The sequence below is a fragment of the Sturnira hondurensis genome, unplaced genomic scaffold (genome assembly GCF_014824575.4).
Source record: "Sturnira hondurensis isolate 20B ecotype Veracruz unplaced genomic scaffold, ASM1482457v3 Scaffold0012536, whole genome shotgun sequence".
NCBI classification, from domain to species: domain Eukaryota; kingdom Metazoa; phylum Chordata; class Mammalia; order Chiroptera; family Phyllostomidae; genus Sturnira; species Sturnira hondurensis.
Window position 1 is genome coordinate 163,080 of NW_028085167.1, and position 16,856 is coordinate 179,935.

General features: G+C 33.5%; 1 non-coding gene and 1 pseudogene across 1 annotated transcript; both read right to left on the minus strand.

Moving 5' to 3' along the window:
• Positions 1 to 9,542: 9,542 nt before the first annotated feature.
• LOC118997189 (small nucleolar RNA SNORA31) lies at positions 9,543 to 9,673 on the minus strand. The gene has a single exon (XR_005068630.1). It is a non-coding gene; the product is annotated as a small nucleolar RNA SNORA31 (small nucleolar RNA).
• A 6,621-nt stretch (positions 9,674 to 16,294) lies between these two features.
• On the minus strand, positions 16,295 to 16,375 carry LOC118997188 (uncharacterized; annotated as a pseudogene).
• Between the last annotated feature and the right edge of the window lie 481 nt (positions 16,376 to 16,856).

The following is a 16,856-nucleotide window of genomic DNA, read 5'->3' on the forward strand; positions in this document are numbered from 1 at the left end:
GGAGAAAATTATCTGGAGAAAGACGTTTCTTTCATTACATTTGCCAATCTAAAAGGCCCTTCTTGCCACAGAAACATAAATGAGGTCCTTTCACAAGTATTCACAGATCCTAAGTCCAGAAACTACTTGGACAGCGGGAGAGGGGGAGGGAGACGGGAGGAGGAGGCGGTGGGCAGAGAAGTGCATGTAGAAGGCCGCTTGGCCTGGGGTGGAGCCTGGGTGCAGGCCAGGCCTCGCTTGGCTGGCTGGCCTGGCCGAAGCGCCTTCCACACAGCAGCTGAGATCCAGGCCAGAGGAGCTGCAGAAGCCAGAGCCTAACCGGCCAAGTGGCCACTCCCGGGAATGTTCTTTTAAATATTTGCTGGAGTTTGCTCAATACCGCCCTCAGGTTTTAGCTCTTTAATTTCATAGAAAGGTCTTTCATGAATATCCTATCTCAAGTAGCTTACCGTTCTTATCCCCTTTTTACACTATTTTTATTTTTGAGGCATTTAGAACAAATTGACATCATATTTAATAAAAGTTAAGTTTTCAGGGACATATATAATCTCATAACTCAGAATTCAGGAGAGAGTTCTGGACTGGGAATTGAAATTTTAATTTACTGCGTGGCTACCTCCTAATTTTTCAACTTAAAAAATTTATTTTAAAACTAAATCATTCTACTGAATTTTATATATAGATATAAAACAGAAGTCTTTATATCTATATATAAAACAGAAATATATATATATATATAAAACAGAAGTCTTATTCACCCCAATCCTATATCTATATATACATGTATATATTAATTTCTTACATATGTATAATTTTAAAATTTATATACTTTATATATATATTTTAGATCGAGGGACTGTGGAACTTAAAGTCTGTGAATATGTGTCTAAATGCCAGAGCAGCATCATTCATTGCTGAAGCAACACTGGGAAAAATTGCTAAACTTCACTGGATGTCAGTTTACTGACATTAAAATAGGACTAAAAAACAACCATTCTGTATCGCTTCTTTAAAATAAGGTTGAATGTTTGGAGCACAGTGCAGTTGGCCCTATCACTTGATGATTTCAAATCTACTTACAGTCACAGTTTTGAGGTCCCTTTCCATGCGTGTACTAACAACAGGTGTTTGTGAGGGTACTTGGGAGCAACTCTCTCTGCCTCTCTCTCAATTTAGTTCACTTAAAAAAATCTTTATTTCTGTCTTTTGGGGGGAATAACATAACTCATTTTCAAAGAAAGAAAATGAAAATGTCTAAAAACACTGAGTTTTGCACATCTGTTTTCACTAAATCAGTTAATAACTTGCTATTGTGCTATTTTTAGCACATAAAAATGCTATAAAACTGATTAACAAATATTTTGAATATCACTAAACAAATTGGTAGAGTAAATGAATTTAAACTCTCACTCTTATTTTCTCACAGCAGTCTTTTCCAGAGACACTTTTTCCTTTTAGGTTAAAATACAATCACAGCAAGCCATAATCCTCGCTTAGTGTCTGACTCATTCATGTGGCTGGTTATTTAAGCTTGAAATACAATTCCATTGACATGGTAACAACAGAACTATAAATGGATAAAAACCATTTTGAACTTTCCAATACTCTCCTGAGATTTAGGTCTTCCATGTTCCATGAAAAGAAAATAAATAGGTTGGCATTAAACATCATTTTTAAAAGTAATAGTGAGTTTCGAAGACTTCTTTGGAGATTGAGCAATGAAGTGTCATTGAAAGTAAAAAGAATTGTATTTTTGTTATTGTTGAATTAATAAAAACTTTTATGCTCTTAATAAGAAGCTATCAAATACGTTGCGGGTTTGCATTTAATATCTCAGATTGATGGAATTTAGCTACATTATATTTGTAAAGAAGGTCAGTTTGAAACTAACTTTTTCACTATTATGTTATTTATCACTTTAACCAGACATGCAATTTTTCAGACATTTCAGTTCAAAATAGTACCATTTTTGTGATAAAAATAATGTATCATACACACACAAAAAAACCCTGGAAGGTGAGCAGACATAACGTGATAAATGTGCCAACTGCATTTTTTTGATGCACTTCAATCAGCTTCATACACTGCAAAATTTTCAGTATTATCAATTTGTTTTTAAAGGAACAACCTCCAAAGCTTTTCAAGTAAACAAGAGTCGGTCTAATTAACTATTGTCAATAGTGCATTGGTATTAATAGGATTCACGTGTTTTCAGCAATTCAGTTTGCATTCCATTGAAGTGGCTGAAATTTCACTTTATTTTCACTGCCGTCCCCTCCCACCAGGTGAGTTTAATGTACGTTTGAGTTTAATGAGTATATCACACTGCATATGTAATAAATTTATCTCAGTTCATTTATTTTTGAATTTATCTATGATAACATATGATGGATATTTGGACTATAGTCCATTTTCTTTTTTATAGAAAAAAGGCAAAAATAATATGGTAATCTAAAAGCAATAATTGCAATGTAATTAAGTCCATTTCAATGCAAGGTAATTAAGTCCATTCCAATGTAATTTTGACCATTTTCAAATCTAGTTGAATATCTTTCCATTAGAAAAGTTAGGGTGGGAAATTGGATGACATATCTAAAGTCAACTATTGAAAGCAAAATTATTGTATATTTGCCACTTTTTAATTACCACAGATCTGACAGTTATGTCCATTATTAAAACTTTATATTAATAACTCATATAATTTCAAAAAATAAGTGTTTTAAATGTTTTAAACCTAAAGTAAGTTCTACATGTAAGACATTTCTATATTATTGTATACATGTATGTCATTTTATTTTCTCAGCATAAAAATGTATGGTGTGAGTCTTTTTGTTGTTGTTGCTGTTTTAATCCTCATCTGAGGAGTGCTTATTGATTTTTAAAGAGAGTGTAAAGGAGGGAGGAAGTAAGAGGGAGAGAAACATCGAGATGAAAGAGAAACATCGATTGCTTGCCTCTTGTACACGCCCTGACAGGGGACCGAACACACAACCCAGGCATGTGTCCGGACTGTAAACTGATTCCGCGACTTTTCAGTCTATGGGACTATACTCCAACCAATTGTGCCACATGGGTCAGGGCTGTATGTCGTCTTTTTATAACAGAAAATTGTAATCCTTTTAAAATGATAATGTAGGACACACTAAGATTTTCTAAAAAGTATAAAGTGGATCTGGTGAAATTATAAACTTATTAATACACCCTTTTGTAGGCTACAGCTGATTTGTAGATGGACAAGAAAAAAAAACCTTTCTTCATCGCTGAAGGGGTCTGGATGTCTGTTTTTGAGCCTTGGCTGTAATAAGACAGTGGGACTTAGGGTATGCTTTATGAAGCCTGAGATTCCTCTGGCAACCCTCAAGGTCACTTTGTTTATTAAGGGTTTTTATCTGACATAACAGTTTAGGTAGCCCGGCTTGCCTACGTGGTTAGAAGGGCATGAAACTCCTGGGAGTTTCTGCCTTGAGCTCTTCCGAAGCCAAGATTCCTAGCAGAAATCTCTGTGGTTCAACTCAGAAGCAAAGTGAGATCTCTTTGCAACTAAGGGCCCTAGGGAACTTGTCCCTGGAAGAAATAAATTTTGCAAATATAGTGGAGTAATTCATCACATTTACACAAGAGAAGTCACTGGAGATGCTGGATTTATAGAGATGATTATTTACCTACAAAAAAATACACAACCTGTTTTTATAAATAACAAAAGTTAAAGGGCACTTTGAGATTGTTTAAAACCCGAAGTAAGTGATATAAAGGGACAACTGGGCTCAAATGAAGCCCTTGTTACCTAAATGAAGATGTGTACTTGTTGATTATGACAGTCAAATCAGGAAAACCTGTTTCCTCTCCAGGAAACACAGCTTATTCATGAAAGTTATTCTTCACTGGAAGCTTAAATAGTGAATATAATGAAGGAATTGTCAGCCTGTATGGACTGAGCATTTCCTGACTTGTACAATCCCAGCCTAGCACAGGTTAACTTGCTGCTGGGTGAACATCCTAGAGCCAGGAGTCAGGGTGAGTTTTGCTACGGTGGGCTGCGTGTGCTTAGCTCTTGGTTAAATGTCTAAATCTTCAGAAAATCACACCATACATTAAGTGTGTAGGTGAGGACTCTTCTAATGCATTTGCATTGCATATGAGAAGGTGTGGTGACATTCAAAATGCTATGCCAGGCACCATATTTCTTAAACTTGTACATAAGGAAAGAACTGTGGAAGGAAATAGGCAGCTTGAGAAAAGAAAATGAGTCAAATTATTTTTCTACCTATGTTTTATTTTGCCCCTTTAAATTTTACATAAGTATAAGCAATACTTTTTCTAGAGGAAAAAGATGTGTTTCTAGATGTGTTCCAGAGGTGAAGCTTGGATGGAGTTAGGTTATGTGGACACAAGTTAAAACCAACTCAAAACGTACCAATGTTTACATATACACTTCTCAGAGATATTGAGGATAGCCAACACACTCATTCCTTATACATCTTGACATTCTTTGGAGGTGTTAGTTTTTCTAGAAACACTTACTTGACCCTCTCATCAAAATTAGTAATTCTCCATCTCCAAGTTCTACAAGTCTATTCACTGCTAAAACATAGAAACTGTAAGATTATAGTCTTTTCAGCTCTCAGGAGACAAAAATGTTGGGGGGGATAGTTATTAGCAATAAGTTTCATGTATTATCACTGTAATGTAAACAGTCCTATGATGTGGCTGAAGAAAACGAATGGTTTAAATAATTTCTTCAATAAAAGCAAGATTATTATAAAATATACCATATAATTTTCAGTAAGTGTATCCAAAGCTACATTATTGAGAAAAATTTTAGGAAAAAGCACAGTTCAATGTGACAGTTCTTAGTAGCAAAAAAGAAATATTTTTTAAACAAATAAAATTAGAAGCTTTTATTTAATATATCCATATTATTGAGCAAAATGAGAAAATGCTGTGTGTACCATGTAACAAATTTAGTAAGAAGATTATTAAATCTAGTTTAAAACATACTTTTGCTCCATAATGTCAGCCAGAAGCAATATTTTCTTGCTCAATATTTTTGTGTTGAAACATGCTTTTAGCCCTAGGGAGCTCATTTATTATGATTTATACTAGTCTAGCTTGCTTTTTTAAAATAAAGTGCATTATTCAGTTTTTTGTACTCTTATAAATAACAACTAAGCAAGTGAATACTTAAATGAAAAATATGTGTAGCATAAATGTAGTGTTATTTATTTTTAACATAACATATTTACATATAACACAATATTTAATTACTGTGTGTGGTATAAATTTACTCATTTTGAAATTTATCAAATATATTAATGTACCAAATGAAAAACCAAAATAATTTCTTAAATTTGGCATTGTAGTCTATATTTCCAGTCATTTCCTTAAAAAAATATGTTTTTTAGGTCAGGCTAAAATTGAGAAGCTTTGCTCATTGGATGCTGTTTGCTTTGTAGGCTGAGGGAAGAATCCTTTGGGTGCCCCTGTGACCTGGGAGTGGGGTACGAAAAGGTCCACCTCTGAGATAGATTCCCAATTCAGCCTGTGGAATATTTAGGGCACTGATCTATTTTTATTCTTCTCATACATACACAATGAATTAAAAGCAGATTATAGATTTTTTCATCACCTTGCTTTCCTTTTCCATACCATGGGTATTTCTCAGTTCAATGCTTTGGCTACGAAAATTATTTAACCATCTTGTTAAGTACAATCAGTTCTCCTCCACCTTCAAGCATACCCATCAAAGTCATCAGCATATGGAGTTTCAGGAATTACTGGGCTCCCAGGCTCTGTAAAAAATTCATGGTGAGCTTTGTTATTTTGTATAGTTGAGTTTCTGCTTAATCTCTGTAATTGAAATTATAGAGATTTAAATGTTCTAGTGAATTGACTATTTCTAGAATTGCTTTATTTCTTCTTTGTCTTTGCTTCCTTTGGCAGTTTTTATTGTTATTTTGATTTTGGTTTTGTTTGTTTTGTGTGGTTTTTCTTAGCCATAGAGTCTGTGTTTCTTCTTTCTTCCCTATAAGGTATTCTACTTTAGTTTTATTCAGCTCTGTTTAAAAATCTCTTTCTGGCTCTGGCTGGTGTGGCTCGGTGGACTGAGCACCAGCCTGCGAACCAAAGGGTCACCTTTTCGATTCCCAGTCAGAGCACATGCCTGGGTTGCAGGCCAGGTCCTTGGTGGGAGGTATGCGAGAGACAACCACACATTGATGTTTCTCTCCATCTCTTTCTCCCTCCCTCACCCTCTCTCTAAAATTAAATAAATAAAATATTTTCAAAACATCTTTCTGAAATCAGCCATGTTGTTACCCAACGCATACATCTTTATTTGTAATTACATGACTTATGTACACATAATGCCCCAATCTATTTTTAATTTCAACGCTACAGGAGAAATGTTAGAGAAATTGTCTCCTAAGGCCAGTGTTTGCTCCCTGGAATCCTATATATCTTCTTGGTTTGAATTGGGTTCATACGTGCATTCTTCAGATACCGCTTCTGCTTCAACTATCTTTGACTTCATCTGTGAAGGAAATAAAGAAAATAAAGCAGTTTTGCTCAAAGACATATTTTGGTCTGTCAGTAAAGAGCAGATTATCAGAAGAGTGCTCTCACTCCCGGCTATCACACAGCACTGCACAGCTTGTTATAACAGATAAATTTCTGTTCTCTCAGATCATTAGGCACATTTGGAAGAGGTTTTGGAATTTGCTGTTTTTTTTGAATACTGAAAAACAGAGTACTAGGTAGCAAATTAATATATAGCCAGTCATTTTGCAAGTGTTTATTGTTTTTCAAAAACTATTTTTTAAATATGGCCATTGGTCAAAGCTACAGCAGGCTTTAATATTCTCAATAGGATGTTCTTTGACTACTCATTCTCTGAAAATATTTTTGTGGCTAACTACTTCAGAAATTGATTTTATTAACATTTTTCTTGCCTTAATGGAGATTTTTAAAGAAGTTTATATTGCAATTAATTGCAGGAACTGATCGAGTCATCATTATCAGTCTCTTGCATATTTTACTCAAAAGAATTTAAATGTATCCAATGGCCATATTTCAGTAAGTGTTTTATATATTTATGTCTTTATATTATTTCCTTCAAATCAGAGAATAGGTGTTTTATGTCCATTCTCAATATTTCCCATGGATAAATGCTTGTGAATTTAATGTTTTATTAAATTCTATGTTTTCCATGGTATCATTAAATAAATGTTCATTATCCTGGCTATTTCTAAATAATATTTGGGGTGCTAAAGAAAGTAAAAAAATGTATTTCAAGAAATATAAAAGTTTTTAATTGTATACCTGGTTTTAATAAAACTGGTTTGAAGATAAACGAAAATTTAAAAAGGTAATTTAAAATGCCATAAATTACTACTAGAAAGACATGTTACTCTTTTTTCATAATGAGGCATTTTTCACAGTATTGTAATTTTTTTGTTTATTCCTGTGTCTTATCTATTGCTTTCTAACCTCCTTAGGTTCAATTTTAAAAAGCTTTATTTATGAATCAAACACTTCAGGAATAACACATTGACCGGACTATGTTGGAAGCATAAGTACTTTTAAAATAAATCAAATAAATACACAATCGATATTACCATCAATAACACTATGGCAAAAGTGAATTTTTGAAAACTGATTTTCATTATGATGTGTAGTGTTATAATTCAATGGCTTAACTCCTTTTTGTTGGTGAGAATTAGAGGGGTATTCCAGGCACAAACCGTTTGACTACTGCAAATATAAGGACAACCTGGAATGGGTAAGGAAATACACGGGCATGGTTCCATACAATGTTTGATGTTGATACATTAGTAACTGGATCCTCTGAGACTGGACATTTGTATACGCAACCCATTAAGGTGGACAAAAGTTATACTTGCAGGATCACAGGTATATTTCCTTGTGCCTCTAAGGACTGAACCTGATATTTGTCTCCAGAAAGAACTTACTTTTGGAGGTAGTTATATGACACCATTATTCTATTCCTACATCACAATATGTTTCCCACCTCTATTAGGTTTATCTCCCAAATGTAAAAATCAGCTCCCAGAAAAATACGTGAACACTCCCATACCATACGTGTCATGAAGCTCAGTCGCATCCATGATATAACATGTAAGTCTGTGGAATATACACTTTAATTCCATCCCCTCAGTCACCATTTCTCAAACTTGATGAGCTCCTTAACCCCTTAATTGTCTCAGATGGCTAGGACAATTGAGTGCCTCAGAGTTACAGCTCTTACCATTGCCTGGGGTTCTTCACTACACTTCACTCGGCAATTTCTTTTTCTAGTCCTTACTGACTCAGCTCAAAATTGATCTTCCTCAAATAAACACTCAAGTAACTGCATGAAAGTAGGTTATGGGACTCTCTTATCTTGTTCCTATAGCATTTGCCTCACACCTATATACTGGACCTTCTGTGAGACAAGACATTGTCTGGAACTGTCACTTTGCACTGCACTCTGAGACCTACAGGACAAAGACTTTATGTTCATAAGCTTTAAAGTCCATACCTAGACTAGTGAGACATTTAAAAAGTAACAAACAAATAAATAAAGACAAGTTTTCAAAAAGGTCATAAATCATTTTGTCCTATTTTAGCATCTATTAAATATTTATAAGCTGATAACAGTTATCTATTGTTTTTAACTCATCTATAGTATTAAAGAGATCATTCATGAAAATAGGTGACTATATGATCTGCCTTTGACCTAGTTACAATTTATATAAATCAGAAAATTAAAATATGTATTCATTAAAATATTTAAAAGTTAACTAACATTTGAAAGAAGAAATGTTTCTTTTTTGTAGCTCTGTTACAGAGTCTATCAAATCTATATATTATTGTCCTGTTCGACCTTCAGCATCATATAAGTTAATTTTTATTTTTACAACTATTAAAATTACTGTTGTAGAAAGACTGTATTCTATGAACTGGAAGCTTGGTAAATGTAATTTCCTCAGACATATTCTTCAATCAATATTCTTTCAAACATCTTATACTCATTAATAAAACATGTGATAAAATAAGTCATAATTGAGGAACATATGCCTTGGGGGGAGAAGTATAGTAAACATATTTTATGTGAACATATGAGAATCTTAATATTTTCATTTTCATTGAAAAAGAAAATATTAAAGTCAGGTAGTAATCATAGAACATATATTGGAAACATTTAAATAATGAGTATTTTAAAAATAATTCATATATACCATTGCTTCTTTCCTAGACATATTTTAATGTTTTGGTATATATTTTAATTTTTACTTTGAAATACTTGTAGATTTACTGAAAAAATTCTCACATACTCTTCAATTGGCTTGCCCTAATCTTAAACTCTTACAAAACCATGGTATATTTATCAAAACAGAGACCTTAACTTTGATATAATATTCACTACACTGCACACTTTGGTTTGATTATGCAATGAATGTCTTTCTTTCTGCTCCAGAACACAACCCATGTTCATCACACCTCTTACATCTTCTCTAACCTATTTTTTTGGTTCCTTTTTTCTCAGATGTAGTCCCCTATTCAATGCAGGCTGCCACAAAGACAGACAAAAAGCACGGTGATTTTTTTTCTTTCGCATCCTAGTGCAAACCAAAAGAACAACATTAGCTTGTTCAAGCTCTAACAGTGGATGCAAAAATCTTCTCTAATCTTTGACAGTCTCAGTTCTTCCTTGATCACCATGACTTTGATCTTTTTAGTGAGTTAGGTCTTTTGTAGAGTGTCTTTCCATTTTGGTTTATGTGACAATGCCTCATAATTAATAAAGGTACTTTTAAAGATAGGTTTCTAAATACATTTTGCTTTGTTACTCACTTATCCATTGATTTTTCCTTTTATATAAATGTTCTACTGAGTCAGGCACAAATAACACACTCTTTATTACATAGTCTTTTATTACAAAATTGTAAGCGTGTAATTCTGTAACATAACAATATCACACTCAAGCACACCATATGATATTTTAGGTGGAATATTCAAATTAAAACTATAAATTATTACACCCGTATTATTACCCTACCAACCCCACTAGAGCAGGCCTTTTTTCTGTGGGACCCTGTGTATTCAGAGCCACCACATGTTTGTGGGGAACATCCACTGAGTAATACTGGAGGCTCCATGTATCTTTCAGCGCTGTATTTATTTTTCACATGCTCAGAACACAAAAATAGTTGTATTATGAAAGTTTAATTTACTTGAATTCTAATCAACCTGAGGAAAATTCTCACTTGTACTGATGTATTATGTTTTAACAGACTACTTGTTTCTATAACAACGACAACTTTAATGATAGATTTTTGGAGGATACCTCTAAATGTGACTTCACCTTGTGAGAGCCTCTAGTCTATACATCGCAGACATCCAAACCAAAAGATAGCAGAATACAATGCCAAAATTCAGTATTAAATTCCCCCAATTGACTTTACCTTTCCAAGGCCTTGTTGCAGAAATTTCTAGGTTTCCATTTTCTACCTTTTTTCTAGTTAGTTCCATTCTCCTTCTTTATAAATCTGACTTGATGGAATTGAAAATCTTAAAACTGTAAAAAGTACATATAGAAAGAACTTTTTACATAAAATAGTATATTTTAAAAAAAATTCAGATTTAGGGGAAAGATGAAAAGGGTTCATAAATTACCCAGAAAACTATAAAACCAAACATTTGATAGTAAAGTGCATTAAGAAAAAAATGATTATATTACTTTTCATCTGTAGGCAATATTCATTAAAATGTTAAATAGATTTATGAAATAAACATCAGTGAAGTCTTCCTGTCCTTCTTCTTTTTATCGATGGGTATATACTTTATAAAATTTACATGGTAGTCTTGGCATTAAAAATATGCAAGATTATGGCATTATAAGACCTAAATTTTTCTTAAAACTCTAATATTCTATTATTACATGATGCTTTGTAAATAGCTAATTGATAACAAACTAGAAAGTGGTAAAAATAAAGTCTATTTCTATTTATTATTATGTCTGTGTGTGAGTGAAAGATTATATACATAAAGATTTTTAATAAATGTTTTAAATATTAAATATATTGTCTTTCCTAAATAAAAAAAATTAACTTTTTTCCCATTTCTTTTTCTACGGCATGGAGACTCAAATGAATGATTAGATTTTTCATAGAATTCTATAGTACATGTAAAATAGGGTACTACAATAGAAATTACAAGACTTTGCATTCAGTAAAATAGCAATTACCTCTAATTACTATCAGTTTGAACATTTACTTTTCAATACTTTTCCAGGTAGTTTTGACATATCCTCTGTATACAAATCCCCTAAAATTTGCTTGCATTTGGTCAATCATTCTTACATAAACTTCTCATTATAAAACATAAATCCTTAATCTTTACTTAATCAATAATACAATCCTAAAATTTGTGGTGTGTTTTGTAACATAATATAATATCATTTTAACTATTTTAAAGTTATTTGTAGATCCAGAGACCTGATCAAATCAAAATGTCCCAAGAAATAGATGCATCCTGATCAGTGAAATAAAAAAGTTACCTTACAAGAAGTTAGTATTATATGCATAGGCTAAATTTTGAAATAGGAAAATTTATTTATAATTGATCTTTCTCTTCTTTCTGTATTCATCTTAGTACCACTCTGTCCTGGGCCTAGTGATCATATGTTTTTTGCTTCAGAAAATATATCTCTTATAGTGTTTATATCTAAAGTTACTTTCTGCCCACATATTAAACCCTAGAAACTATGACCCATCATGTATGATTTCCACAGATGCTCAAATTGTCACTCAGACCATATTCAATGTATTCAACAAGTTTGTGTGTTGTTATCCACCCAGATTTTTATAAAAATCAGATTTTAACCCACAAATAAATTCACAAATTCTCCTTATGGGGAATATGTATATTTGGGATCATGTATATTTCTCAATGATTCCTTTGTATTTTATGGTTCTGATCCTAGTCTGCTTTTTCTTTCTTCCTTTTTTATTGTTGTTCAATTACAGTTGTCTCAATTTTCCCTCCACTGTTCTCCCCTGCCCCTCCCCTCTGCTCCCGCAGTCAATCCCCATTCTGTTGTACATTACCTTAGGTCCTTCACACATGTCCTTTGACTAGACCCCTTTCCCTCTGACCTCATTGCTCCTCGTCCCCATTTTCTTTGGTTGCTGTCAGTCAGTACTCTCATTTCCATTCAGAGCAAATAAATCTTTTGCTTTTTACTTAAATTAAAATTTCTACAATTGAGACGTGTTTTGAAGATAGTAGGTCTTGCAGTCTACTTTTTCAGAAATGCCTGTAAAAATACTTATCATGCATGAATTCATATTCAATTCATAGACTAACTAAACTATGAAAAATAAAGTTTTCCCATGTGCTAATTTAATTTCCAGCATTTCTCCACAATGAGTTTAATTCTATTGCATTTTCTATTTAAGTTATGTACTTGCACTCATTTAATTGTATTCACCTCATTCAAAATAGCAGTTTCTATCTTATGGATCTTAAAAAATATTGCAATGTTTTATTTTTAGTTCCTTCTGTTTATACTATGGATTCAGCTACTAATACATGAGAATTCTTATAATACAATTATCTCACTAGGAGGTGAAATTTATTTTATTCAATTTTTGCCTTTGATGAGAAGAGCAAAGATATTTTTAATATGTCAGAAGCTACTTTTTAAAGCTAGAAATAAAACACTAAAACAATGAAAATAAACCCACTGTACTACTCTGAAAAATAAAAAATCTAATATAATAGATTAAAATAAACTTTTTATAAGTAAAACTATGAGAGTATATATATTTCTCTCACTGATTAAAACAAACACTAACTTTTCTTTCATTTTTTTTCAATTAACATTTAGTTTCCTTATACTTCCTCCCCCACCATCTATTTATTCAATCCCTTTTTTAAAAATTATTTTTCAAGTACAGTTCTCTGTCTTTTACTCCCATCCCAGCCCACCCCCCCATGCTCCCCACCTCCCTCCCATTTCCACCCCCCTTAGTTGTTGTCCATGTGTCCTCTATACTAGGTCCTGTAAATCCTCCCCTTTTCCCCCTGAAATTTCCTCCCCTCTCCCCTCTGGTCGCTGTCCCCCTGTTCTCTATTTCAGTGTCTTTTTCATTTTGCTTGCTTGTTTGTTTTGTTGTTTACCTTCCTGTTAAAAGTGAGATCATATGGTATTTGTCTTTCAACACCTGGCTTATTTCACTCAGTACAATGCTTTCCAGTTCCATCCATGCTATTGCAAAGGGTAGATACATTAGATACATTGTTTACAATAATGGTAAATACATTATTGTATTTATAATTCTTTCTTTCTGCTGCATAGAATTCCATTGTGTATATGTACCATAGTTTTTGGAAGGCAGCTATGCTCACCACTATACCACCAACGCATGTACCATAGTTTTTGGATCCATTCATTTACTGATGGGCACCTAGGTTGCTTCCAACTCTTGGCTATTGTAAATTGTGCTGCTATGAACATCGGGGTGCATAGGTTCTTTTGGATTGGTGTTTCAGGATTCTTAGGATATAATCCCAGCAGTGGAATTGCTGGGTCAAAAGGTAGGTCCATTTTTAGTTTTCTGAGAAAATTCCATATTGTTTTCCATAATGGTTGTACCAGTCTGCAATCCCACCAACAGTGAACCAGGGTCCCCTTTTCCTCACAACCTCTTCAACATTTGTTGTTTGTTGCTTTGTTTATTATAGCCATTCTGACTGGTGTAAAGTGGTATCTCATTGTGGTTTTAATTTGCATCTCTCTCATAGCTAGCGATATTGAGCATCTTTTCATGTGTCTCTGGATCCTCTGTGTGTCCCTCTTGGTGAAGTGTCTGTTCAAGTCCTTTTCCCATTTTTTAATTGGGTTAGTTGTCTTCTTAGAGTGAAGTCATGTGAGTTCTTTGTATATTTTGGAGATTAGACCTTTGTCTGAGGTATCATTGGCAAATATGTTTTCCCATACAGTTGGTTGTCTTTTTATTTTAATACTGTTTTGTTTAGCCATGCAGAAGCTTTTAATTTTGATGAGATCCCATTTGTTTATTCTTTCCTTTATATTCCTTGCTCTAGGGGACATATCAGTATAAATGTTGCTGGTGAAATATCTGATATTTTCCTGCCAATGTTCTCTTCTAGGACTTTAATGGTGTCATGGCTTATATTTAAGTCTTCTATCCACCTTGAATTTATTTTGGTGGATGGTGTAAGTAGGTGCTCAAGTTTCATTTTTTTGCATGTAGCTGTCTAGTTCTCCCAACACCATTTATTCAATCCTTTAGATCAAAGTTCTTCCTCAAAACAAAACTTCTCTTCAAGTTTTCTCTTTCTACTTTCTCTTGAATTTACTCCAGACAAAGTTTATTCCTGTCACTCCACTGGAAGCTTCCTTGTCAAGACCGTCAATGACTGTTGGTGATGAAAGCCAGTAGTCAATTCTCTGGCCTCATCTGATTTGACTTAATAATAGTATTCAGCACAGTTCACAATTCTTTCCTTGACACACTTTTTCTTTTGGATATCTTAGACTCCTCCTCTATTCCTAACCCTATCACCCCCTCAGTTTACTTTACTAATTCATTAGCATCTACCTGATGACTGAATTTAGGAATATTGGTATCATGGATCAGTTCTTATAAAGCTTTATATTTTTTATTTATGGACATTTACATTGTTTCTCATCTAATTCCATGGCACTGAATAGTGTCTCTGTGCTAACATTTCATTGGTACATCACTAGCCCACCTTTCCCTCATTTATACATGCAAGTCCTTATTTAACTTAGCGGCCAAATGCCGTTTATTTGCTTTCCCTCAGACCTGTTCGTACCAGTTGTCATCAGTGTCATCTTCCCAAGTTGTCAGGGACAAACATTTTTCCTTGTAGTAGCATATTTATTTCATGAACACATCCTGCCAGTCCTATTTTTAAAATATATTCTTAACCCAGTCAGTTTCTACCACCCCCATTGCTAACTTATCATCCTGAACCATTACCATCTTTAACTAAAGTAAACCAAATGCTACATCTGGCTTTCATGCATTTTCCCTTACTCTCTTTCAGTTTTCAACACAGCAACATAATGTTCCTGGTAGAATTACCAGATTATGTCATGGTTCTGCTTGCTCAATACCTTCAAATGGCTTCCCTTCTAACTATGACTTAAAATCAGTATGGTATGGTGTAATTCATTTTTGATGTTTGACTGCTGACAGATTTTGAGTTCCACCCTCCTTTCAAACTGATAAGAGAGCTGGTATGCTCTCTCCCTAGCATAGGCAGGAAGTTCCAGCCATGCAAGCCCCACCTTCATGTGCAGGAACATTTGCCTCATCCCTGCTCCTTGACCACGGTAAAAGCCACACCAGTTGTTCCTTCCTGCTCTCTCAAGGAACTTTCATTTCCACTTGGGAGCACACCCTGCTCTCCCCAGAAGGCTGCACTATGTGAGTAGTGAATTCATACTTAATTGCCATGTGTGGAGCATCACCAGTTCAACACCTGAAACAAATTTTGGGTTAGAGGGTCTGTCCCACTGACACAAAGTAACCACAACATCTGGTCACACGGTACTTCTCTGATGTCATTCCCTAATGCCCTACACTTCATTCACTTCACTACAGTTCATTGGATTCTTTGTTACTCCTATTTCACATCGAGTAAAATTGTTTCCAAGTTTCCATCCACATGCTCTCCATTATCACTAGAACTTTACTTTCCCAGATATCCAGGTGGCTAACTATGTCACACCTAAAATCAATTTCTGAGACAGGCACTTCTTAAGAAACCTTTATATTCCACAGCACCTGTTAACATCTAAAATAATTAACACTGCTTACTTAGTTTAGCATTGGTAAGTCTATGAGGGCAGACATTTTCATCGATTATGTTCAATCCTTTATTTATAGCTCCTAGAATATTACATTGTACATAACATAGGTGTTAATATTGGCTGAATGGATAGATGTGTATTGGTGATGGTAGGAGTATATTCATTCAAAATGAACACATTTTATACAGATAATTTCTGTGAAAATAAAAATAAAGTTTCGTGGAACTATTTGTAACTTTCCTAGTAATAAAATAAACACTAATTTTTTATTTTACTCACAAATAAAGAAAGATTAGGAGTAAAAAAATACTGAATACAATAGAATTCAATGAAATAATTACTCTTGTACTTTACAGGTGGAACAGAATGTTAACATCATTCTTTTGGACAGAAATTTAGAAACACACTAATAACTTTATAATTTTTATATATTTCAAAAAAGTAATTTTATTCAATTGATAAGAAGAGATATTACACTTGATCTTAGCCAAAAGGCTGAGAACTGATCAAAAACGTAATTTTAATTTCAAATGTCTTTTGTTAAACAATATAGCAAAATTATGGAAATAAAAAACTTATGTTGCAAGAAAAAAATTCTTCACATCATTGTTTCAATAACAAAAATGATAAAGATACAGCTCCATATACAAAAAATTAAATTAAAATATATTCTTTCCTAAGGTCACAGTGATGATAATTTTTTGAAGTGAGGATGCAAACACTGGTCTTAATAGAAAAGAAAGACAGAAAATAATTATCTATAGGCCTAAAGAGTGTTTATTATAGAAAAAAGAAGTTTTTTTAAGGATCAAAATTCTAAGTATTATGTATGCTATAGTTTTATTTTTTATTTATTTTTTTAATAATTTTTTAATTTAATTCTTGTTCAAGTACAGCTTTCTGTCTTATATTCCCAACCCTGCCTTCCCCCACCCCATGCTCCCCACCTCCCTCCCCTTTCCACCCCCCACCCTTAGTTATTGTCCAT